This window comes from Phoca vitulina, unplaced genomic scaffold (assembly GCF_004348235.1).
Source record: "Phoca vitulina isolate PV1807 unplaced genomic scaffold, GSC_HSeal_1.0 scaffold43, whole genome shotgun sequence".
Lineage (NCBI taxonomy): Eukaryota > Metazoa > Chordata > Mammalia > Carnivora > Phocidae > Phoca > Phoca vitulina.
In genome coordinates, this window is record NW_022589746.1 from 12,012,936 (window position 1) to 12,038,795 (window position 25,860).

General features: G+C 49.4%; 1 protein-coding gene across 14 annotated transcripts in view; it reads left to right on the forward strand.

Annotated features, from left to right (window-relative positions):
- SGMS1 (sphingomyelin synthase 1) overlaps window positions 1-25,860 on the forward strand; it is a 271,961-nt gene that overhangs the window by 47,028 nt on the left and 199,073 nt on the right. For 7 of the 14 annotated variants that reach the window (XM_032430253.1, XM_032430252.1, XM_032430255.1 and 4 more), the window contains 2 exons: window positions 10,620-10,769; window positions 16,085-16,223. The exons of 4 other annotated variants lie outside the window; for them this stretch is intronic. The gene's annotated coding sequence lies outside the window, so the exon portion shown is untranslated. The remainder of the gene's footprint in view (window positions 1-10,619; window positions 10,770-16,084; window positions 16,224-25,860) is intronic. 3 more of the 14 variants (XM_032430250.1, XM_032430259.1, XM_032430264.1) reach the window with 1 other exon arrangement.

Sequence of the window (25,860 nt, forward strand, 5' to 3'; positions counted from 1 at the left end):
TTTTTCCACCTGGGAGGCGGGGGGGGGGGGGGGGATTATTGTGGGGGGGGGCGGGGGGGGGGGGGGGGGGGGGGGGGGCGTGACCTGGCCGCTGTGAAGGGAGGGGGCAGCAGCCTGGGGCTCTGGGGTGTAGACGGGGAAGGGTCCTCACAGGTCCTCTGGCTCATAAATACTGGTATTCTGTCCTTTGGTGTGTTTGCTCCTTCGCTCATTCCTTCCTTCGGTCGAGCATTCACCAAGAGTGACTGAGCAGCATTACCTTCAGGCTCTTTTTGGGGCCATGTAACAACAAAAGGTGTGAGGAATTTTATCTGCTTCCTTTTAATGGGAGGAAAAGGACATTTGGAGGAAATAGAAATATGTATATATCGCTGTTTAAAAATATTGCTCTTACAGTACCAGAGGCTTTTGCTCCTGAAATGAAGATGCTTGAACGTCACTAGGAACGTGATGGTCAAGGCAAAAGCGTCTGAACGATCTTGCCTGTGTGTTCCCGAGTGAGCTGGACCCACGTCCCTGGTCCCCTCCGCATGCCCGACAGGTGGCAGCGAGAAGAGGGTTGGGAGACATAACGCCGTTTCATGATTTCCTGAAGGCAAACATTTAAATGCACAATGTGATGATGAACTAAGAGATACCGTAGTTTAAACATTAAATATTTCTGGAAAGTCTAAGGTTCAGGGAATGTTTGACTGAAGTGGGAAAGGATCTCTTCCCCTGTTTCTTCCCTGTGGAAAAAGGAAACTTGGGAGCATTTGAAATAAGTGTGTGTGCATCTGTTTTTTAAAGCCCACTTTGTGATGCATCTGAAGCAGGAATCCCAAAGTCGAGTGCCTCTGGGGGCCAGGCAGGTGACACGTCGGCGAAGTAGGTTGGATATTAAACGATCGCAGAGCCTGGGCCCTGTGACCCATTGGAAAGCTGCGTGACCCTTACCAGGAGCAGACCCTGCTGGAACATGCCCCGTGTCACCATACGGTGGCCTGCGTGGGGGGTGGGGGGCCAGGTCTTCCAACCCTAATAGAAATCCAGAGTTTTAAGGAACTGATTGAAAGCCTTAATGCCAGACAGAACCTGTGTGTGGCTTGCTTCTGGCTTGTAGGCCATCTCGCAGAGCCTCTTGGTTTTGTGCTGCTAGAGTATATTCTGTAGAACCCAGAATACTCACAAAATAATCACCTGGGTGTTTCACATTTAGAAATAAAATTCTCAAGCCTGAATTACAGATGGGTCAGTTGGATTTGAATTGTACTCTCTCCGTTTGTTATGACTTCAGGTTACAAATGCCTCGCACGCGGTGGACCTTTAATAAACGTTGGTTAAACTGCCGTGAATGCTAAGGAGTCTAGTAATCTGCGGTCTTCTGGTTTCCAAGAATCAGAGAGAAATTCGAGAACAGAAGAAGCTGTCGACAGAGTAGCACAAAGAAAATCGATCTGTTTTCTGGTTGTAGTTTCCTCTGCTGGGTCAAGCGAACAGAGGAAGTGTCTATTTGCAGAAACGAGGGCGCTGTCAGGAAGGTCAGGGTAATAGAAGAAAGATGAGGCAAACGCGTGCAATACCACTTTTGCAGTGTGAATCTTTGCTAAGTCTCATTTTCTGAGCTATCACTTCTCTGGTTTAGCTGCTTTTGATGTTTTATTTTTGTCCTCCTCTTACACTTCCGAAAGCCAGAGGTTGTCAGAATTTTCCAGCCTCGGTCCATGTGGTCTTGGTTGCAAATGAGAGCTTGAGCAGAAAAAGCATTTGTTGGAAGAATATCCAGCAGTTACCAAAGGCGGCTGGGTGGTCAGAACCCGAGCAAAGACCGTACCATGGGAGGAGAACCACCACCATGCTGTGGACACCCCAGTGAGGATGCACCTGCTGATGGCAGCCAGGCCCGGCTGGACAGGCCTCTCCGTGTCACTCGGTGGCCGCCTTCTCTGTCCCTGGCCCTTTGTGTCATTTGCTGCAGATTCAGAGCCCTGGGTGGGAGCACCTGATGGTGGCAGCCTCGGGGACGCGCGCACACACTGGGTGCCGGCGGGGCGGGGGGCGCGGGGGGACATCCCGGCTTCCTCTCAGCATCTGTGACGGGTGGGCTCCCATCCCACCAGCGCTCACCCATGGACAAGGAAACCCGAACGTGGAGACAAGGTGCTGGACGCTGCGGCGGGTTAACTCCTGCATCCCTCCCAGAGGAAGAGGAAGAAGACAGAGTCGGAGAGGCCAGCTCGAGGCTCCGGAGTCAGGTGCCGTTCCCAGCCCATGGCACCTGCTGGCAGAACGAGGCATTCACGGCGTTACTTGCTTGGTCAGTGGTAGAGCTGAGATCGTAATCGGCTTATGCCTGACGCCCAAATCCGTGCCCTGAAGTGCTGCTTATCCAGGTGTATTTTTTTTTTTTTTAAAGATTTTATTTATTTATTTGACAGAGACACGCAGTGAGAGAGAGAGCATAAGCAGGGGGAGTGGGAGAGGGAGAAGCAGGCTTCCCGCCGAGCAGGGAGCCCGATGCGGGGCTCGATCCCAGGACCCTGGGACCATGACCTGAGCTGAAGGCAGACGGTTAAGGCTGAGCCCCCCAGGCGCCCCTCCAGGTGTATCTTTGATGCAGCATACCTGGCAGCATTGAAGAGGCCTTTCTCGTCTCCAGCCCAGTGCGTGCGGCCTGTCGGTCGCCAGCAGAGGTGGGGGAAGGCTGTGCTGCCCTGCAGCAGATGACACGCCATCGGCTTTGCTGCTGCTGATTGCCTGGCGTCCGCGTGGACGGTGTGGGACACGGGGTCTTATGCGTCTTCTTATGGCACGGTTTTGAGAGGATGACTCTTGTTTTTGTGTGTCCTACAGATATCTCCTGTGTCTCTGCTGGGTGCCAGGCCCTGCGCTAAGCCCACGGGTACTGAATGGGACAGTTGCTGCCCTTCAGTGCTCATTTCGGAGAGGAGGGAAGGGTAGGGCAACAGTACGTAAGCACCATGCTTATTTACCGGAAAGCTAGGGAAAGCTGTAAAGGGTAAACACCGTCGAAAGTCCATCGAGGGCAAGAAGAAGGTAGTGCGCTAACCCCTCCCCCGCTCCCCATGAGCCAGGTGCCCGGGGACGGGCAGGCCCCAAGAGTATCGGCAGAGCGCTGGGCTTGCTGTAAAGCCCTATTTAGCGTTTAAAAAAATGGTGCACGTCCATTAGAGTACATAGAACAGAAATTCACCGTCACCAAGTAAATCCTGGTTTCCGCCTCCCAGGTTAAGAAGTAGACCTTTCCCAGCCCTCTAGAGGTGCGCGTGCCCTTTCCCCCCAGAAGTGAGCACAGCCCTGACTTACACACTGCTCTCTTCCTGGTGGTGTGTGTTGTCTGTTTCACACGGTGCCAGATCCTTTCCCCCTGCGTGGGTCTCTAACCGCATGCTGTTCCCTGGGTTCAGGAAAGCCAGCGTTCTAAACGCCCTGTCCAGGCTGTCGTAAGCACTCAGGTTCGGGCTCAGGTGACAAGAGCAGGAAGGTGTGTGGGTGCAGGGGTCTGCTGTGGTGCATTGATGTCTGGTTGGACCACGGGTTCTTGCACTTGGCCTGAGGCCCGGAGTCTCACAGCCTCCTGTGGCCCTCTTGTTGGCAGGCCCAGTGTTCCAGGGCTGGCGCGAGAACCCCGGGACCTGTCAGCGGTGCTGCCGGTGGCACTTGGAGGCGGGCTGTCCATGCCTTTGCTCCGAAGCAGACGCGAGTATAATCAGAAACCCTGCACCCGCGGATCCTGGGAACCGAAACCCCGGTCACTATGGGACGGATGGCATAGGAGATCAGCTCCATAAAAAGAGTCTTATGCAAGACGATTTAAGTTGGTTTTCAGTGTCTCAGTGTTTTATAGAAGTCTGTTTCGTCGTACCTTGCTCTCGCTGAATGACGATCACTGCAGTGGCCACGGAGCCGCCTAGCCTGGGGATGGAAGGCCTTCCTGCAGGCGCCGTGTGCGGGCATGCCAGAGAATGGTGGAGAATGAGGGTTCAGATGCAGCGATGGCCAGGGGGCCTCCACCTGCCCTGCAGACTTATCGCCCTGATACCGGGAGGGGGGATGTAGCTGCTGAGGTTTCCTGGGGACGGGTAGAGCTGGAGCTCCCCTAATCAGGGCCGCCGCACTGACCGGATCAGAGCTTCGAGGGTGGAGCACTGGGAACCGTGGGCAGATGCACAAGGAAGGGGGCAGAGAAGATGCACCTGTTCCTAGGCATGATGGGGACATCCTCTAGGCTGTGATTTTGCCTTTGCAGCCTCTGCTTGGTGTGGAGCATGGGAAGTGGGAGGGGGAGGGGCTCCAGGCAGAGGTGGGGCATGTGCACGTGCAGGTGTGTAAGGGTGGGGGAGTGTGTATCAGAAATAGAGCTTCCTGAGTCTCATACCGGACCCACTGAACCATAACCGTTGGGTGTAGAGGCCAGATATCTGCATTTTAACGAGACAGCTCAACTTTGTGCACAGTGGAGCCCTAGAATCTCTGATCTCGAAAGTGGTCGTTTCATCCATGCATTTGGATGAGGGTTGAGTTGGATCAGGGAGAGACTTTGAAAGAAGAAAGGGTGGGCCTCAAATGTGATCTGTAAAAAAGAAATGCACATGAACTAGGGTGGGTTTTTCACACTCTGTGCCAGAGTCTCAGATTTTAGCTCGTCCTTTCTGTGAAATGTTCTGAACCCAGATGAAGACAGGCTCTCCAGGAGCTCTCTGCAGGCTCTCCTTCCCTGTTTTGTCTGGGAGTAGAGTGGAAGGTAAACTTCCCGGGGTCCTCGGTGGGGAGAGGTCCATCGGCTGTTAGTGAGCCTTGAAACTGGCTGTGGGCATATTTCTAGTCTCAGTTGTTCCAAAAGCAAAACCTTCCTCTGACTTGCATCTGTCCACCTTTCAATTTAGCTACTAACTTAGTTCTTCCTACATCAACCGAGAGTGGGATAGTCAAGGAGCATTTGAAACACCGAATGCATTTTTAGCTCACTTCAGGGTGACCTTTTATTGAAGTCAGGGTTTTTGGGGCGCCTGGGTGGCTCAGTCGTTAAGCATCTGCCTTCGGCTCAGGTCATGATCCCAGGGTCCTGGGATCAAGCCCCGCATTGGGCTCCCTGCTCCGCGGGAAGCCTGCTTCTCCCTCTCCCACTCCCCCTGCTTGTGTTCCCTCTCTCGCTGTGTCTCTCTCTGTCAAATAAATAAATAAAATCTTTAAAAAAAAAAAAAAAAAAGTCAGGGTTTTTGGTGGCTGCTTTAAATCTTCCTGTGTTCGAAGATTAAGGCTTTGTTATTTGTGAAGGGTACTGAGCAGCTACAAAAACCTGGCATGAATGTGACCCATGGAGCACAGCTCATTCCTAGAATCCGGGACTTGTGGAGGGTGAAGCCGGAAGGAATCCCAGAGGCCCTCTGCTGCTGCAGTCCGTGTGGGACCCACATGGCCTGCGTTGTATTCTCACTCTGCCATTTGAGGCCAGATGTTTAACTTCAGGCCTCGGTTTTCTCAGCTGTGAGGTGCGGGTGGTGATACCTACCGACAGCATTGTGGGATCATCAGGAGCTGGTATGTGCAGAATGCTTGACGGGTGCCCAGTGCACAGGATGCACCCACAGGCCGTAGCCCCGGTGAAGACACAGACCTGGAGAAAGTCTGATTTGCCCAAGGTTGCATAACTAGTCCAAGGTTCAGAAAGCGGGTCTTTTATCTCCTCGTTCTGTTTTATCCCTGTCGACCGTACCAGTTAACTGGTTCTTAGACTATGGATTTAAAACTTTATGTCTGCCCAACATAAGCACTAAAATTACAAACCTCTGCTTCGCCTCAGTGCTGAGGGACTCTTCTTGAATAACAAGTGAATAACAAGATGCAAAGAGTGGACGGAAATGCCCTGAAAGGACTGCATGGTGTCAGGGGAATAGGATTGTGCTCGGTCAAGGGGAATGCTGCTCTTTGGGTCCCTGCTGTCGGCTCTCTTGCCGGAAGGGCCGGGCTGCCAGGAATGTGCGCAGGGGGCTTCTCTCTGCTGATCGGGCTGACCTGCCCTCCTTGCTGTCCTCGGTGCCTGGCGTGAGGACCTGACAGTTGTGTTGCCAGAGTCAGAAAAGACACAAAACATAACATATACACAATGTGTACCTGCCTCCATGTGAATCTGGGTGCGCATCACAGCTCGGAGGAAGGACCGAAGGTCCCACTAGGAAGCCACCTTCCTGCTTGGGCTCTTCTCCCTGCTTTCTTTGCTTTCTTTCCCTTCGACACCTTTTCTTATTTTAAGAGGTTTAAGGAAAAGAAGCTTCTCTCCGTTTCCATAGTTGACGTGACATTTCTTACAGTTGTACACCGGAGACAATGGATTTTGATGGTAGGCACTTGTAAGTGATGGGACACGCACAGTATATATTCTAGCTCCTGCGTGCTAGTAAACACACGCTTGAGGCTGTGCTGTCTGCCCAGAGCTCACCCCACGAGGAGCCTGGTTCTTCCCTGCGGGTGGAGCTATTTCCTGTGCTCTTCGGGCAGGCTCTGCCTGGCGAGACGACCAGCTAAAATCTGATGATCATAGCCTGAGAGTACAGGGCAGCAGTTCACGCTCAGTCCTGTACGACCTTGGACAGGCTACTTACCTTCTTTGGGTTCAGTATCCTTACCAGTGAGGTGGGGTTATTTCTAGTACAGGTCTCCTACATCTCCCGTATTCAGGGATAGGCGGGGGGGTGAGGGGGGCGCTGAATTCCCTGCTTTCTCCCTTTCTCCTTCCCTCCCGAAGCAGCCTGGGTATCAGTGTAGGTGGCTGCCTCTGTGGATGGGATTGCAGATGCCGCCACGCACAGACGATGCGTGACTGCAAGGGAGTGGGGGTGGGCTGTGTGGGGGTACGGTCGGTGGTCTGGATACCGATGTTGCTTCAAGAGGCAAAAGCAGGTTGAAGTAAAAGATCATGGATAGCAAATGAAACAGGATTTGGGGTCTTTCTTGTCCAACCCGTAGAGTTTCAGTAACGGCTCTTGGATGTGTGATGTCTCCCCTGCGGTGTGTTCACCACTTTCCCTCAGCATCGTGGTCTCTTTCCGCTCAGAATTCCCAGTTCTGGGTGTCGTCCGAACGGACCAGTGTGGGACAGTCCTTGACGGTTTTCATACCAGTATGTACTTAACACCGAAGTGGGGAATATTCGTAGGTCCAAAGCCTTAAAATTTCATGTCCTTGAGCACCGACAGCCCAGTTCTCCAGTTAACAGGAAGAAGACGCCAGATGCTGTTTTCCGTCATGGTGTTTGGCTCATTCCATGTTGCTCATCTGGGATAGTGCAGGTATGAAGTGTCAGCAGCCTGGGATAACGTGGTTATTTTTTGTGGATTCGATGGGGAAGATTCCAGCCTGGGAATTAGATTTAGCACATCGGGGGAAAGCTTATATGGTGCCTTTTAATACAGTGTCCTTCATATAAGCAGATAAACAGTAACGACGATGATGATGACGTTATTGGGAGTTCACTGAACCATGAGCACGTAGAAATCGCCAGTTGTACTCTGAAGTCTTCGGGTCCAGTTGAAGAAGCACAGAGGCAGTGGGGGCTGCTAGTGTGGATCCAGAGCCCAGTGTCCGCGGTGGGCTCTCACTCCACCACTTAGTAGCTGTGTGACGAGTATGTGATTTCTCTGTGCCTCAGTTTCCTCGTTTGGAGGATGGGAGGGGGTGAGGATAGTACCTGTGTCTCAGCGTGGCTGTGAGCATTGTATAAGGAAGGGTAAGGGGACTGGCTTAGTAAGGCTATGCTGATGACTTCTGTAACCTCGAAAGCCACCAGCTTCCACACTCTCCCTCCCTCTGTCTGCCCGTGTCAGTCTGTCTGCCCGTGTCAGTCGGCCTGTGGTGGGGAAGCAGGTCCCCATGGCTTCTCTGCTGAGCGGAGGCCCTGGTTTCTGTTGTTTGTACAGTGAATGGCCTTGGAGGATAAAGATAGCATCTCCAGAGCAACAGGCAGGCCTGCTTACTGCTTGTTAGAAAACATTTGGGCTCCCGAAGCTCATAGAAACTCATTGCCTTTTTTTAACAGTGAAATTATTTTTCTGGTTGCTTTCATTTGGTTTTGCTGTTGAAGTGGTTTTTTTTTTTTTCTCCCCCCCCTCCCCGTTCAGATTTTAGACCAGGGTGTGATTTCTATGACATTTACATCTTTTCTTTGCATTTCTTCTGTTAAAGCACATTTCCCTCTTAAAAATTTCCTCTTTTTATTAAAAATTTTTACAACATTTAAAATGTATCTAGCACAAAAGCTAATTGATTTACTTTATCTTAAAATACTTCCAACATTCTTGTTATTCTTTACCTTATTATTATGAATATCTACAAACATGTTTAATGAGAAGCACTAAGTTTAGTACTGTTGATGAATGGATAAAGAAGATGTGGTATATATATACAATGGAATATTATGCAGCCATCAAAAGGAATAAGATCTTGCCATTTGCAACAACGTGGATGGAACTGGAGGGTATTATGCTGAGCGAAATAAGTCAAACAGAGAAAGACATGTATCATATGACCTTACTGATATGAGGAATTAATCTCAGGAAACAAACTGAGGGTTGCTGGAGTGGGGGATGGGGGGGGAGGGATGGGGTGACTGGGTGATGGACACTGGGGAGGGTATGTGTTCTGGTAAGCGCTGTGAATTGTGCAAGACTGTTGAATCTCAGATCTGTACCTCTGAAACAAATAATGCAATATATGTTAAGAAAGAAAAAAAGAAGAAGAATGTAGCAGGAGGGGAAGAATGAAGGGGGGGAAATCGGAGGGGGAGAAGAACCATGAGAGACGATGGACTCTGAAAAACAAACTGAGGGTTCTAGAGGGGAGGGGGTCGGGAGGATGGGTTAGCCTGGTGATGGGTATTGAGGAGGGCACGTTCTGCATGGAGCGCTGGGTATTATGCACAAACAATGAATCATGGAACACTATATCTAAAACTAATGATGTAATGTATGGGGATTAACATAACAATAAAAAAATTAAAAAAAAAAGTTTAGTACTGTTTACAGAGAACTATTTATATGGAATATTCAAACACTGGAAAATGCTTCTGAATATTATCTGGTAGTGTTTGCATGATGTTAACATTTGGATCTTCTAGCAAGATTAACAGCACTACACAGAGTCAGGATTTATATCAAGCATGCTATGTATAGTTTCTTAATATTAACTTTATTTGCAAGAGGGACTCAGCATTGGCAGCAGACGGGACTCTGAACACACACTTAGCACACGGTATCAGCTACAAGCAAGCCTGGGTGATTGGATTGGGCAGCTTCTCTTCTCCGAGCTCCTGGTCCAGTTCACGAAAATAGCAGCCTTCACCTTAACAACTTCACCTCTGCACACCAGCAGTTCCTACTCTTGCTTTGCACTTGATGTTGAGTGAATTCTATGTTGATTGCTAAGCAAGTAGGAGAATTATAACCCTTTCCCCCTATGTCTTGACTCATTTTTCTCAGGATACTGAAGATCTGTAAACTTCCCAAGAGATTCTGGGAAGGAGTTAGTGCATGCACCCTCTGTCCCCATGTCCCTCCTGACGAGCGCCCGGAGTCTGTCCTCTCTGCTTGCACCGCTGAGAGTGTCCCTCTGTGCACTGTGTGGGGCTACTCTGGCCCCCCGCTGTCCTCAGATGCACGGGCACGTGCTCCTGGGAGCACCCGTTGTCCTCCCCATCTGGAACGCTCTGCCCCGCCACGTTTGTCACCTTCCCTCCCTGAGAACATGCTCACATGTCCCCTTGGGAATGAGACCTTGGCCGACTGCTTAGATAGAACAACCAAGCCCTGAGCACTCCCTGTTCCCCTGCCTGCTTGCTTTCTCCCCGTTGCACAGATCACTTCTCCCACAGCACTCCGGGGTGGTCCTGAGGGCGGGGAGTCGGTGGTGCACCCTGCTTGGTCCTTAGTGGTGGACGGTGCCTGTTGCCTACCTAGCAAGGGCTCTGCAAGTATTTGTCAAATGAATAACTGAGAACACTCGGGCAGTTTTTTGGGGAACAGGTGGGAGAGGGGAAAGATTGGTGTCTGAGAATGAGTCAAGAGGTGATTGCCACGGTCTCTCTGAGATTTGCTGAGAACCTGAGACAGGGGAGCAAGGGTGGACAGACTCCTGATGGATCTTCTTTTTAGAATGGAAGGGAGGGAAAAGGGAAGCAATCTGGAATATTCCAGTTCTAGCTTGCCAAGAGGTAGATGGTTCTTCCCATTTAGTTGAGATAAAGAATACCAGAAAAAAACAACACCTAGACATTTCTTTTATAAAGCAATTATATTAATAGGATAAAAGAATAACTTACCTCTGCAGTTTGTGTTTATCTGAAATGCAGTTTCTCAAAGCCTCCAAGTAGCCCTTGCTGAAATGCTGTTTCTAATTTGAGGTCAAGTTTCCTAAAATGTTTCAGAAGTTAGCTGCAGGGAGGCTTTGGCCTCCAGGGAGTTTATATCTTTAGATAGAGAGATCTTTCTATATCTGGGAGCTAAACTGGAGTTTCTGAAGGTCTGAGTACTTAATTAGCTTTTCAGTACCTTGATTCACTAACAGAACTAATATTTTAAAATATGAAGTTTGCAGTTCTTCCTTTTAATAAACGTGTCCTTTCCTAGGGGTGGTCTCTGACACGGAGGCTCCAGCCACATCCCTTATCCCACTGGACCCAGCCCTGGACTCACCCGTGCTGGTCGGCCCTGTTTCTTTCACGCCTCGAGTCAGGAAGAGGGTGAACTTCATGAAAATCTGAGTTAACTCCACTTCAAGTATGTTTTGGAAATATGTAGAATATGACTGCTAATGAATTCTAATTTAGTAACCTGGATGGGTTTAGAATGATTCTAGATATTTGCTAATTAAAAAAAAAAATGGCTGGATGTGAGGGTCTTTACTGATTACAGTCCATTACTTTGCTCTAAGCTAATTATATCTCCTTCTCACCGGCCAAGTGGGAAGCTTGGCCTTTTGGCTCCGCTCTTATGGAAAGCAAAGATGATGGCAGTATGCTGGTGACACCTGCTGGCCTGGCCCTGTGGCGGGGGGGTGGGGGGGAGGCGGGCAGGGAGCAGAGTTCTTTCGTGTGTGGCTAGATGTGTCTAGGACCTCTGGGGACCCCATCTGGTGAGTGAAAGGGATTGGCTGAGAGGCTCTCCCATCATCTACCAGCCCTGGAATTTTGTATTCTAACTCTGCGTTTGGCAAAAAACAAACAAAAGAAACCCACAAACCAAAACAAAACAGAAACTACCAAAAAACCCCAAACCCAAACCAGTGATCGATCTGAATGTACTCATGTGGAAGGATGTCTGTGACATATTGTTGAGTGAGAAAAGCAACTCCTAGAACATTTTGTGTGTCTAGAAAAAGGATACATAATGATCTAATCTGGTAACAATTAGGGGAGTAGAAGGGAAGGACTTCACTCCTTCATTTATATTCCTCAGAACTACGTTTTATGCGGTTATATGACTTTCATAATCCTAAAAGAAGAGCAGCCAGGCGCTCAGTGGTTTTGTGATTCTCTAACTGGGCTGTGCGGGGGGGGGGGGGGGGGGGGTGGCCCTGGCACCAGCTCGCGGTCTGCCCAGGGGCCGCGGCAGCCAGCTGCTGTACCCCCAGCTGCCTGGGGCGGCCGCTGGCTGGGCCTGGGAGGGGGCTGCCTTCCCCGGGTGAGACGTGCACCTGCTGGTTTTGCAGACCTGCCCTCTGTAACCATTTCCCTTCCATGCCTGGCTTCACGGGCATTTGGGTTTACCACCTCTCTTTTAAAATTTAAAAATAAAGAAGGTGCTTCTTAAAAATCCCTAACATTCAATGTTCCACTGTTTTAAGGCTGCTTGTCTGAACTTGCAGTCTTTCGTGAGGTTTTGGTGTGTCCCAGGATGGTCTTTCCCTGACGGGCAGACAGGACAGCTTGGCCTTGTGTGTTTACTAACACACGTGCTGTGTGATTGTGTGTTCACATCTGTCACCGCGAGGTGGGTGTTGTTCTCTCTCTCTGTCTTGAGTATGGCCAGAAGTGCGACTTACTTTGATTTTCTTCTGCAGCCCTGTAAGTAGTGTTTCTACCATAACTGGTTAGTGTGACCCCTGCTTCCACAGCCCCTCACTTGCCTGGGGTCGGACAGCTGAGGCTGCAGTCACGGTATAGGATTCTGAACTCCCACGAGCTGTGCTCTGAGACCCCTACTCTCTGTGCTTCTTGCTAGGTCCCTGCTATTCTCTGTGGCTCCAAGGGTGACTCCAGACCTTTCAGGGCCTTTCAGGCCTGGTGCGGATCTCTGCTGGCTGCCTCCCGGCCTTTGCCGTAGCTTCGTGGCCACTGCTCGTGGGGTAGAGTGACGGGGGCTGGCATTTAGGGCTGGGCCGGGTGGGGAATTTGTGGGTTGTGTTGTTGCTCTTTTTTCATCTCTGCCTTATGTGACCTGGCAACTCTTGTTGTGATTCTTGCTGAGGGAGGGAGATCCCCATCCATCTGTCATCTGTCTCTTATGCTGTGTTAGTAAGGACCCTGTCTGCCGGGGACAGCCCCCACAAGGGAAGGTGTCTTTTTTCACCGCTGTTGGAGGTTCTTAGTTCCAGCGTCCTGAGGAGGTCTTGGTCATTTTTCCTGAGGTATCTACTGCTGTCTTCTGCACAAACTCCATACGTGCTTCAATGCCCATCCTACTTCACCAGGATTCTAGAGAACATCCACATTAGCTTACAGAGCCACAGGTTTCTCAAGAATTCTGGATCGTGACGTCCAGAAGAATAGCGAGGATGCTATGACTTTTCCCATATCCTCTTTCAAAATCTTTCTCCCTTCTTACGTTAATCCTCCCTTTGGCTCTTTTCAACTAATGGCTAACGAAGTATGTTGCTAATCAGGAACCAAAAGCTGTGCATGAACATTTCCACCCACCTGCCTTACCTTGCTGAGGTAATTTCAAATGTCCTAAGCCAGAAATTAGGTAAAGATGTGTAGTTTGCCAATCTGGGAATAAAAGAATATGAGATTTGGCTTGGGGTGAAAGTAGATTTTTTGGGGCCTCTGAATAGCAATAATACTATAACATAATAATATACTAATACTATAACATAATAATATGTTAATGGTTTTCATGCAGCAAATGTTTATATGTCAGGAACTGTACGAAGTGCTTTTTACATGACCTCATCTGATTCCCAAAGCCCCATTTTATAGATGAGACAGCTGAGTCACAGGATAAACACCCTATGCCTCCTTCTTGTAAGGACACCTTTGATAGTATTTTAGGTCCATCCTGATAATTTCCCCATCTCAGGATCTTTCACTTAATCACACCTGCAAAGTCCTTTTTCTTTTCTTTTCTTTTCCTTTCCTTTTTTTTTGGCCATTTAAAGCAGCATCCCAGATTGCAGGGATTAAGAACTGGGTAACTTTTTTGGTGGGGCATTATTCAGCCCACCACAGTGACGAATAGAAAGAATTAGAACTTTCAGTCCACCTTGTAGGACTATACTTAATTTCAACACTCTCTTAATTGTTCCTCAGGACACAGATGGCTGAAAATGTGGAAAAACTCCATAGCCAAGCCAAACAGATTTGAGAGTGAGTGTGTAAAATATCCCTCTTAAGGAGATTCACAGTGTACGGTGCAGGCTTGGAAATTCTTCTGGCAAGGAAAGCTGCTTAACCTCGTTGAACCCAGGATCCCTCAGACTTTGTTGATTACAGAACGCTTCTGAGTAGAGGGTGCACCTCTTAGTATGTCCTGAGTACTGTGAACAAGTTTTAGGAAGTACTTACTGTCTGCTGGTCTTTGAAGGCATGGAGTGTGTATTAACTGACTTTGTGTTACTTAATAACTTAAACATGCTTGGAATTGACTGGAAAGAACAGAACTAACGCAAATATACAAAATTAAGCAATAATATATGATTTCTAACAATTTAGCTAGTGTTGTACCAGGTGAGTTGTAGGTGTCCAGGTAGGCCCTGAGTTTTGATAAGGGAGAATTTGTTTGGACACGGAATGATCGGAAGACTCTTCAAGGAGGAGGGGCCCTGACTCCTGTAGGTTGAGGGGAATCGGGGAGTGCATCCACGTGGGAGCAGATCACATAACCCAAGGAAGGAGGAGAGAAGGTTTAGGGTCATGTGGATCATGCCTTGAATGCCCGTCTAAGGAGTTTGGACTTGACTTTCTAGGCCAGGGGTTGATATGCTAGGTATGGCCTTTGGGCCAAATCCAGTCCTCCGCCTGTGTTTATAAAGTTTTATTGAAACATGGGCCACTTGTTTATATATTGCACATGGCAGAGTAGGGTAGGCTTGCCGAGCTTAAAATATGTCCTCTCTGGACCGATAACAGAAAAAGTTGACCAACCTTGATCTGGGTAAGTGGGAACTGTTGAAGGGCCTTTATCAGGGAGGTGTTATCCTCAGGTTTGTGTGTTCAAAAGCTTCCTTCCGCACCTGTGTGGAGGATGGATCGGAGAACACAAGGCCCACGAAGGACTGTGGCCCCGAAAACGGGGGAGGAGGGAACAGAAGGACGCTTCAGCCTGCAGCCTGGTTGTGGGGTAGGGAGATGAAGGAGCCAGAGATAATTTCTAAAAATAAACTTAATTTTAGAATAGTTTTAGATTTAGAGAAAAGTTGGGAAGATAGTACAGGCAGTTCTCATTCCCCACACCCAACTTCCATTCTGTTAACATCGCACATCAGCCCGTACGCTTGTTGTAACTAGTGGTCCAGGTGCCATATTTCACTCCGATTTGCCTCACGTCCCTTCTGGGTCCTGGGATCCCCTTCACGTCACCACACCTGTCTCCTCAGCCTCCTGGTCGTTCCTCAGACATCGGTTTTGATGACCTTGATTGTTTTGAGGAGAACTAGTCAGGTGTTTTGTATGTTTTGTAGACCGTCTCTCAACCGGGATATGTCTGATGTTTTCCCCCAATTAGATTGGGGCTGTGGGTTTCTCTGAGGAAGACTGCAGAGGTGAAACGCCGTTTTCACCATATCTACGGTACATAGGGTCAGCGTGACTTAACGCCGTTGGGGCTGACATCCCTCGCCTGGCTGAGATTGTGTTTGTCACGTGTCCCCGCTGTCAAATGACTTCTTTTTTCCCTTTCCATATGCTCCTCTCTGGAAGGAAGTCACTGTGTGTGGTGCATCCGTAAGGACCAGAGAGTGAGGCTGCACCTTCTTGAGGGCGGAGCGTTACATAGTCGGTTGTAGCAGCATGGACTCGTGGCCATGTAATTGATGCTCACGTGGTCCTTGGTCATTGGGAGCTCTCTCAGTTGGCTCCTGTGTCCTCAGACATGCTCCCATGGTTGTGTGTGTGTGTGTGTGTGTGTGCGCGTGTGTGTGCTCGTAGGTGTGCACACACATGGGCACGTTAGTATTCTTTCTGGCCCTACGAGATGCTTTGGGCTCATCTTGAGTGTTTCCCGCTCCAGCCCTGGAATCAGCCATTTCTCCAAGGAGCTGGGGCCAAAGTTAATTTTGGAAATTTCTGGCTGAGATAGGACTGCCTATGTCTCTGTCTTACAAACTCCTAGTAGTTGGATGAAGTGGGGGGGAAGGGGCAGGCCCCTGACAAGTGGGTGTCTGTGAAGGGGCTGAGCAGAGGTAAAAGTTGGGGAAGGAGTCTTAGGAGGAGCGGTGGGAGCAGGAGGGGCTTGCTGGCTCTCCAGGTTGGTGTGCCTTTCAGGGCGGGAGGGCAGTCAGTATGCCTTTGTAAGTCAAGGGCTGGGCACTAGGGGAGTCTGGTGGGAGCGGAGGGCTGGGGAGAAGGTTGGGGCCAGATGCACTGGTGTCGAAACCTGGGCCAGGTCTTTCTGACTCTGTGTTTGGCAGGAGGGGTGTATAAAAGCCAATAAAAGGGGTGCTTTGTAGCCACACACAGATTAGGTAGAGGGAACAGAATTTGGAGTGCTTCCCTGGGAAACTGCTAGAAGGGGGTGCCTGCCGGAAGAGCAAGGCAAGGCGGGACCCTCAGGGGACCCTGTTAGCTCACCAAAGATGGCTGCGTATGCGGCTGCGTATACAACGGGGGAAGAAACAGAGGTATTAGTGACGAAGCAGTTTGTTTGCTTACAAACAGTAAACTTAATCAAAAAAGAAAGGTCGTCTTGAAACATCTCTGCTGCCTTGTCATTACCAACGTGTGTCATCTCCTGGTCTTGGCGAAGAGGCAAAGCTGAATCTGAGCTCTGCACACCATGGAACGTCACACGCTCCAGGTCAGTGCAATATGAATTTTTAATTTAGTTTCCATAGGCAGTCTCCAGTCAATCTAAGAATTATTTCCTGTTGAACTTCCTGCTTGGACCTCATTGGGTGGTGTTTTATTTGAGAAGTTGCAGTGCTTCTGAGGTCAGTGACGGCACAGGGAGACGCTGGCTGAGCCATGCCTGTTGGAAGGGATGTTCTGGGCACACCGACCGGCTTGTTTGTCATTGGTCACCGGCATTTCAAACTTGTCATTTCTTTGGCTTGTAATTGGGATAAATGCTACTCTACTGTAATCTACGTATTTCATAATAAGGGAAGCATAGTCGCCAAATTGTGGTATGACCTGAACTTTTAAAATCGCTCTTTTTACTCCTGAGACGATTTTAAACACGAATTCTGTGGTGGAGTCCTGTTGTGTCGTTCAGTTCAGCCAGCCTCCAGTGCTGGGATCCGTGCCTTTGGTTCACCAGAAACAGCGACTAGCTCTGCCAGGCCTGGTATCCACCTCCGTCTCCTGTGAGTGAGCATGGATTCACTTTGTCAACCAGACCGCCCTCTCTCGTGTGCCCCGGTGGCATGTTCCTGTTGGCTGGGAGCCTCGGACAGCTCACTGCTGCACAGCATCACCCACTATGGGGTGGACACACATTTTGTTAAAGAGTTATTTCAAGTATTTATTTATTTTTTTAAAAGATTTTATTTATTAGAGACAGAGAGAGAGAAAGAGAGCGTGCAAGCAGTGGGGAAGGGCAGAGGGAGAAGCAGACTCCCAGATGAGCAGGGAGCCTGATGTGGGGCTCCATCCCAGGACCCTGAATGACCTGAGCCGAAGGCAGAGACTTCACCGACTGAACCGCTCCGGCGTCCCCTGGAGAGGACACTTGTAAAGGCTCTCTGTGCCCCTGTAACACTGGGGTTCCCGCGTGTGCCGGTGACGGATGGGCCCTGAGGCTGCCCGCACTGTGACCGAGCTTGTTAGCGACGCTGCCGTGTCAGCCGCAGAGCTAGTCCTGTCCCCTGTTCTAGATTTTACTGATGCTGCACACAGGCACCGTTCTCTCCCTAGAGTGACAAAAGCCACCAGGGCTGGGCGCGTTTCGCTTCTCTCTTCCTCTTTTTCAGACAGAAACTATGAATAATTTAACCACGGTACCAGGCATGAGCGGGAGATGAAGATAGTTTCAGTGGAATGAGCTCTAAAGGGAAATGGCCCATGTTCCGTGTTTCTCTCTCGGGTGGATGAGAAGGCATCCTGCTCCCCAGGGCTTATGGCCCGTCTGGACAGCACCTTCTAGAACAAGGTGCTGTGCACTGCAGGTGCTCCTCGCATCAGCCAGGACGGACCCTGTTACGCTCTCTGCTTTCTCCGACTTACTTCACATTTTCAAAAACGCTTCAGGCTCCAGAACTGCAAGGTGGCATTTTAGTTTATTGTTGCACGAACGATCTATTTCACTTTTGCTTCTCTTGGCCTTCGCAGTTAGACCTGATATTGTCTCAGCTTTGTGGCAAGGGCTTTTGATTTAAATTTTCTATTAAGGAAAAAAAAAACCCGAATGTGAGCAAAAAGGGAGCTCTCAGCTGCAGCTGAAAATCTGTCTTAGAGATGGGCACCTGTGCAGATGAAGTGCCGCAGGCCCGCAAGCTGGCTCCCCTTCCTCGGACCGAGAGTGTGTCGTGGTTGATACAGAAGGGCCTTGTGGAGGGCTCGGGCTGCCCGGGGCTGCGACATTGTGTTCCTTGCCCCTCTGGTGGGCCCAGCTCGCCTGCACCCTCCTCGGCTGCAGCTGCCTCACCTGTGAACTGGGGACAAGGAAGGTTCTCCCAGTTGCCGCGAAGATGAGCAGGTCCGTTCACAAAGCCTTCAGGTGCCCCTGGCCTTCCAGACCTGTCCCCTCCTGTCATTTCTGTTGTCACGCTCCTGTGTGTCCCGTCCGCACGCTTGCACATCACATGCACCCCCGCGGGAGTGTTTTCGTCCTCAGAACAGTCTTTCGAGCAGGTTCCTGTGCGGGACGTTCAGGGGGTGCCTCCCCGGGGCTGGCTCCGAAGAAGCCCATTCTTTCAGTGGTTCCCCCTTGAGTCAGTGTTGAGTTTGAATTTTTTATTTCATGTTTCTTTTTTTAGTCTTAAAAGGCATTTGGAGTCAAATCAAGTGAAAAAATGTTTTGGTTTAAAGACGTACTTGAAAAGTTTACTCACAGCCATGGTCATTGAGTCACAGTCGCTGAGTTTGTGGTTTTAACACACAGACGTTTTTGGACCTTTGGCTTTGGAGCTTTGGGAGTCACTGGTTCGTATCTACCGCCTGCCGGAGTGGAGGCTCTGCCCAGTTATTTTGTCCTCAGACCCCATTAGCCACCCTGCCCGCTCCAGAAGGGAAGCATTGGCCCCCCTGTTTCCGAGGCTCGCTCACATGCAGGTCACAATCGCTAAGGAGACTCCTTTTCCCTACAATCACTGGGACTCTCTTCTGTTTCACTTGCAGGTTTTTTTACCCCCAAACCCTTTGTTCTAACGGTTAATAATCTTCTCCAGCTAGACACATTAATATGTATATCGACTCACCTTGGCTTTTTAAAATAACTTAATTGCCAGCCAGCTTTGGTCCTGCTGTGCAGACGTGCAGAGGCTCACTGCGTCCCGTCCCTCTGTCCTTTGCCCCTCCCACGACTGCCGAGAGACGGGAGAACCAGCCCCAGACTCTAGGGTCATTCGTAGACTGTGTTGCTAGCCTTTTTTCCAGATGAGCACACTGTAACGGGAAAACCTAAGTCTGTCTTGAAATGTTCACTGCCCTGCGCAGAGTCCGCACTTGGTCTCCGGGCTAGTTTGGGTGCTAACTTTAGGCCCCTGCACTGCTGGGCTTGTGGCAGATCTCATGTGGATGCCTCGTGTTACTTGTTAAAATTGGCTCGAGAACGAGCATGTAGACCCCGGGTGTGTGAGGGAGGTGAGGGTCCAAGTCTGAAGAGTGACCGCATGCCTTTGCTCTGAAAAGCAGGTAAGTTGCATGCTAAAAACAGTAAAAGCTGGGATATTAGAGAAAACTCCCTTTACCTTGTGTTTGCACTTGGCATTACGTTATAATTACAAAAACATCTGCATGAATGGTTGCTGAAAGATAAAAACCAACTAGCAGACAAAAAATGGGACGTAAATATATCATTATGATATATTTAACTTACAAGTCATAGGTGATATATAGCTTTTTATATTTTATATGACATCTAATGTGTACATAAACAATTATATGTTATATATTGTACTTTTTTAAAAAATATTTTATTTATTTATTTGACAGAGAGAGACACAGCGAGAGAGGGAACATAAGCAGGGGGAGTGGGAGAGGGAGAAGCAGGCTGCCCGCTGAGCAGGGAGCCCGATGCGGGGTTCGATCCCAGGACCCCGGGATCATGACCTGAGCCGAAGGCAGACGCTTAATGACTGAGCCACCCAGGCGCCCCTATATTGTACATGTTAATACATTATGCATATATAATGTAGACATGTAGTACATTGTATATACTACGTTATAGGTATGTATGTCGTTCCTATTTTATATAAATATAAAATACATTGACCTTTGAACAGCATGAGGATTAGAGGCACCAATCCATCCCCCACATGGCTTAAAATCCACATATAAGTTTTGACTTCCTAAAACTTAACTACGAATAGCCTACTGTTGACCAGAAGCCTTACTGATAACATAAACAATCAATTAATATATATTTTGTATGTTATATGTATACTGTATTCATGCACTAAAGTGAGCTAGAGAAAAGAAAGGGTTAAGAGAATCCTAAGAGAGAATCAAAAACTAATGATGTAATGTATGGTGATTAATATAACATAAAATAAAACAAACAAACAAAAAAAGAGAATTCTAAGGGAGAGAAAGTACATTTGCAGTACTGTCCTGTATTTATGGAAAATAATCCACATGTTAAGTGGACCTGAGTAGTTCAAACCCATATTCAACGGTCAACTGTATGTAATTTTACCTGTTTTATATATTCTCTTTATAGCTTTTCTCTTCTCTTGCAAACTTTTCTTTGTGGCACTTTGACTCATGTTACTCATAAATTCGCACTCTCTTGACCTTTTAGTTTTGCTGGGCAGGTAGGCACATTTCCCGCTCTCCGCCCAGATTGGCGGTGTCAGAAGTTCTAGTTTTCCTTCTTTATCTCAGTCTGTCAGGCGTCTCACACTCCATCCCGAAACAGATATCTAAGAGTCAGCGAGTGGCAGCCCTTCAAAACGGTGGTTTGTAAACACATGTGTGCGTCAGGGCGTTTTGAGTTTTTAAAAGTAATTTTAAGGAGAATAATGAACACGCTTCCGGCCATTTTGAGACGCACAGAACCTGGAAAAGGCTGTTTACACCGCTCTCTGGTGTGCCGAGCGCGGCCTTGAAGAACGAAGGGTGACAGCCGTCGGGTGTGGCTCTCCCCAGCTCGAGCTGGGCAGCTGGAGCTCGGAAGCTGTGCCATCACAGTCTCATGGGAGACCTGGTGGCCGCAGGAGGATTTTAAGGGTGACTTCAGGCCGTGGTGTGGGACGCGAAGCCTCTTCCACCTCTGGATGAGTTTTTCCTGTTAAACGCTGTTGGCAGAGAAGAATCCGAAACTGTCCTAGAGGTGATTAACGGCCAGCTTTGGGGCCTTCTCCCTGGGAGATTTGTGTTTTATCAGAAAAGAGAACATCAGCTCTTGGAATAAAAGTCCTTTTCCTATGCAGATGAGTCCTGCAGGTTGGTTCTGGTCGTGGCTTTCAGAGGCTCTACCCCGTCTCCCGATTGCGTTTGACACGAGCCTTTTTCTTCCCAGACAGCCCAGAGGGGGTGGCTCAGCGGGGGGCAGTGTCCTTATTCCAGTTTCGAGATCTGGGCCCCTGTCCTGGTCTTGTGTCCATGGAGGGCAGCTTCCAGGGTGACAGATGACGCCACACGCTGCACTGGTGTTCACCATCCACGCAGGCCGGTGCTCGAGGCCGCGATGCAGCCCGGGCCCTCCGTGCTGACATCGAGGTCTCCGAAAAACAACAAAATTCTGCTGGTGTGCCGGGTGTAACAAGGCAGGAAAAGGCAGGATCTTAAGGAAATGCTTTCAGTAGCAGGAGTTTTCTGATTGCTTGAATTAAGTTGTTACGAGAGGTACAAAATTGCCAGAAGTGCTGTCATTTAGAAAATCAGATTTACGTGAACACGCCTCTGCTGGAAGAAGTCTTTACAGGTGTAACAGCATGACTAGTATAAAATGCAACCAGGCTGGAAAGGAGAAGGTAGTGAGTGGGTATTTTCGTCCTCATCCTCCTCCATGCCTGCAGCCCCGGAGTTTCAGATCTTACACCTTCTCAAAGGTCTCCGCCTCTGGTTGGTCCCCTGCCTCATGGGGTGGCCGCAAGAATGTGCCCGAAGCACTCAGCCAGAGCCGGGTCTCAGTCTTGTCCCTGTCTCTCCTGCTCTGTGTGCTTTCCCAGATCAAGCCACTGGTGATCTAGAAAGCATCCCAGGTCCCCCCACTTGTCCCCTTCTGTTGCTGTCCTCCCGGTGTGGTCACGCTCCGAGGCTCTTTTGCGTCCTCTCTATGAAATGCAGATCTGGTAATTCTTCCCCCCAGCCCCACCCCCACCCCAAGGAGAGCACACACCTTCATCCCCCAGCTTTTCCATCGGCAGCTGGAATCATAGTCTCACCGCCTCCGAGCCCCGCGGGGCCTGGCTGAAGCCCGCCTTCCCCAGCACTGCCCGGCTCTCTCCCTCTCGGTGGGCCCACTGTGGTGGTGGCTGGGGTTCGGTTCCTCCGGAGCCATTCGCTTCCACTTCCTCCCTCCTTTTTAAGATTTTGTTGAGTCCCAGCATACCATCCAGCATATGGCGGACTCTTCAGCATATTTGGTGAGGGCGGGAATGGGAGCAGTGGTATTTTTTTTTTTTTAAGATTTTATTTATTTGACAGAGAGGGACACAGCGAGAGAGGGAACACAAGCAGGGAGTGGGAGAGGGCGAAGCAGGCTTCCCACCGAGCAGGGAGCCCGATGTGGGGTTCGATCCCAGGACGCTGGGATCATGACCTGAGCCGAAGGCAGACGCTTAACGACTGAGCCACCCAGGCCCCCCGGAGCAGTGGTATTTATAAATATTTTAAGTGCTTCCAAGTACTCTGAGAGGTGGCATGTCCAGTATACATGGGCTCAGATGCCACCACCTTTCTCACCTGAGCTCACTACAGACCTTCCTCATCTACCACCACTCCCCTCCCCTGGGCTGGCTTTCCTCGGGCTGCCCTCTGGGCGGCTGGGTCCAGTCTGCGGGTCTGAGTTGGAATGCAACATGAAATCTATCTGCCATTTCTAATCTAGCAGAAAAAGACAGAACATTCCAGATGCTTGGGTTCCTGTATCGATCTCCAGACACGTTGTGTTGACTCTTTAGTTGGCCCGCCAGACTGGTGCAGATAATCCGATGGTAAGGTGAGATAATCTTTCATGAGGATAAAGTAGGAAATATTGCAAAATTAGTAATGTTTGTGCAAGTGTAAGGTTGTATAGTTATATTTAGGGTGCTTTAATGTAACACATAATCAGCTACCTGTCAACGGAAGCTGTAGGGCCAGTTGACTTCTATCTACATAAGAGCCTTTCAGTAGGGACTGGACTAATTTTCTTTCCGAATTAAGTTGATCGCTTATTTCTCTTTTATATTTACTAGATGTTTATAGTTTTCCTTTTGCTAGTGAAGACTACGTTTCAGGGAGATCCAATGTCAATGTCAGGAAGGTGATGTTTTTTGTTTTCCGTACTGTGGTTCTGTGGCAGCTCTTCACGGAGGGCCCCCCGTGGGGGTCACCTGTTTCAGGAACACCTGGCAGGGGTGAAATTGCAGCTTCCTGCCCCCACAACTTAACTTTAACAGGGCCCGAAATCTGCATCTTAACTAAGCTCTTTGCATTTTAAATAAGTTCTAGAAGTTTGAGAACCACAGCCCTAGGATTTGTCATGAGTCCCACAGGATCTAGAAAAGGTGGCTCATTCACTGACCTTTTCAGTCTCACCTGCACATAAAGGTGACGTCAGAAAACCTAGCCGGGCCAACACTGTGCAGTGAGAGGCGGGGAGATTGATTGTGGCTGAGGGTGAAAGTAGCCAGTGACCTTGTCAGCTGGAGCAGAGAAGATCAACAAGGGGCATTGTTCCCTGGCCCTCTGGGAACAATGGCCCTTTGATCACAGCTGCAGTGGGCGGAAAGGAGCCGGGCAGGGGGGCTGGCCTCCTGGGTCCTGCAGGGCAGGGCAGAGCTTCTGCTGTGGATCTCTGGCGCAGCCAGCTGGGGCAGGCTGGCCGTGTCCTTCACCTTCACCCACACTCTCACTGTTTACCTGCCCTCCCTGGACGCCCAGGATGCGGGGAGCAGCAGGAACAGTGTTTTAAAGGTCGGTATTGCCAAGTGTGTAGAATGTGGGTCACTTGTATTAGCTCATGTGATCAGCTTAAAGCAGGGGAAACCCAGCAAGTTGACGAGAAAGCATTTCATGGCAAACTTTAACCCTGGACCGGACCTCCGAGAAGTTACCCCCTTGTGCCCCCCCCCCCCCCCCACTCCAACACACACAGCTTGCTCTGTTCCTCAGCCTTACCGGTCTCCTTTAATCTTTACGGTACTCACAGCTTGCCCTGCACAGTTCTGTGTCCAGGTTAGTGTGGTATTCTGTCCTCTCCTGAGTGTCAGTTCCACCTCACCCAGGAGAAAAAGGGGGTTCCCAGTGGGGGACACGCAGGTGTCTAGAAACCTATGAGGACATTTGTGGTTGTCATGATGACATTGGGGCGGTGTATTAGCATTTCATGTTCTGAGCGTGTGGGATGCTAAGTGCCCCTCAGTCTTGGGGACAGCCCCATGTGTTGAAGGATTGTCCCCCATGAGAAATGCTGGGGCCCTGCATCTTATCCAGCCCTTCCTTGAGAATAGGCCAGCCGTGTGATAATGTATTGAATCCGTGTGGCTTCATAGACACAGAATGAGGTTAATCAGGTGCTGGGAAAATAAACAGATGGCTGAAGCCAGCTTCCTGGGTGGCATCTGTGCTCGGACAGTGAAGGTCCTGTTCTTCTTGGATTCTGCAGTGCAGCTTCACCCTTCCTAAGGGCCCGGTGTAGATGAGACTTATGAGCTAGAAAAATCCTGAGCGGGTGCTCCTGTCCAGCTCAGGAGTCACTGGCTGCTTGTTGTCCCACGGATGCGTGGTGCCACCAGATAGGGTGCAGCCGAGTCAGTTAGGGGTCACATCGTGAGAGGGGTGGTGGCAGAGGACCCAGGATTTTAGCCCTGGTACCCTCCCAGTGACCGCCCTTAGCACTGAGAGGGTTGGGATTTGGGGCTCACAGGCCTTCTGGAGTCACTTTGTGGCCCATAAAGTGCCCGTGGGGAGGAAAAAAAGGTTTGAACTCTAAGGATCAGACAGGATCAAAACAGGGCTCTGGAATACTTGCTGATCCGTATCAGTCATCGAGTTAGAGGTGTCAGAGAAAGGACAGGTGAATAAAACTTTAGGAACAGAAAAAAGGATGAACAGACAGGATGGCTTCGGATCTTATTTTAAGAAAGGACTCAGAGGTTATGCTAATAAGCCAGATAGCTTCTTGAACTGAGGATGTCCCATAGACTACAGGATTTGAGTATCTTAAAAAACTAGATTAGAATTAGGTTCACAGTGAGGGCAGCAGAAACAGACGGGAAATTCAGCCACAGTTGAGAGCAATGTGAACTGACATGACTCAGCCGTTGTCCCCACGAGGTCTCCTGTGGGCCGCACTGAAGCGACGTGTCCTTCCTGTGACTCAGTGAGCCTGCTCTTCGGAGTAGTTTCTAAGGAAATGAGTAGCACTGTGTCTAGAGATTCAGCTCTGAGAATGCTTAGTGAATGAACACTGTTTGAAACTGAACATTGGAAGCAGCCCAGGTGGCCCCTCAAAGCGGGGTTGGATAAATAGGTTCTGTAATTCATCTGTTGGTTGGAAGGTGCTGTAACCATGACAACGATGTGAAGGAAAGTATTGACAGGGGACACAGTGTATGACAGATAGCCTATATGGGACATACAGGAACATAGTAACACTTAAGTAAAGAAACTGTGTAAACATGGAGGGAAAGTCCTGGAAAGGCCTTGGAAGGTTCAGGTGGATTAGCTATAAGTGGCTGAACTCCAGGTACCTGGAATTCTTTCTCAGGGATTTACTACTTAGAATGTTTAACTTGAACATGTATGATTATTTTTGTAATTAAAACGGTTTCAAACACTAAATAAAAATGTGATCTCATGTACAAACTTTTATCCAAGTATTTTAATACGTAATCATTTTTAAAAAAAGATTTTATTTATTTATTTGACTGAGAGAGACACAGCGAGAGAGGGAACACAAGCAGGGGGAGTGGAAGAGGGAGAAGCAGGCTTCCCGCTGAGCAGGGAGCCCGATGCGGGGCTCGATCCCAGGACCCCGGGATCATCATCTGAGCCGAAGGCAGACACTTAACCGACTGAGCCACCCAGGCATCCCAATACTTAATCATTTTTAAATCCAGATATTCCTGGTATTGGGATTCTAAGGAGCTATTAGCCCCTCACATCTATGTGGAATTGGTTGA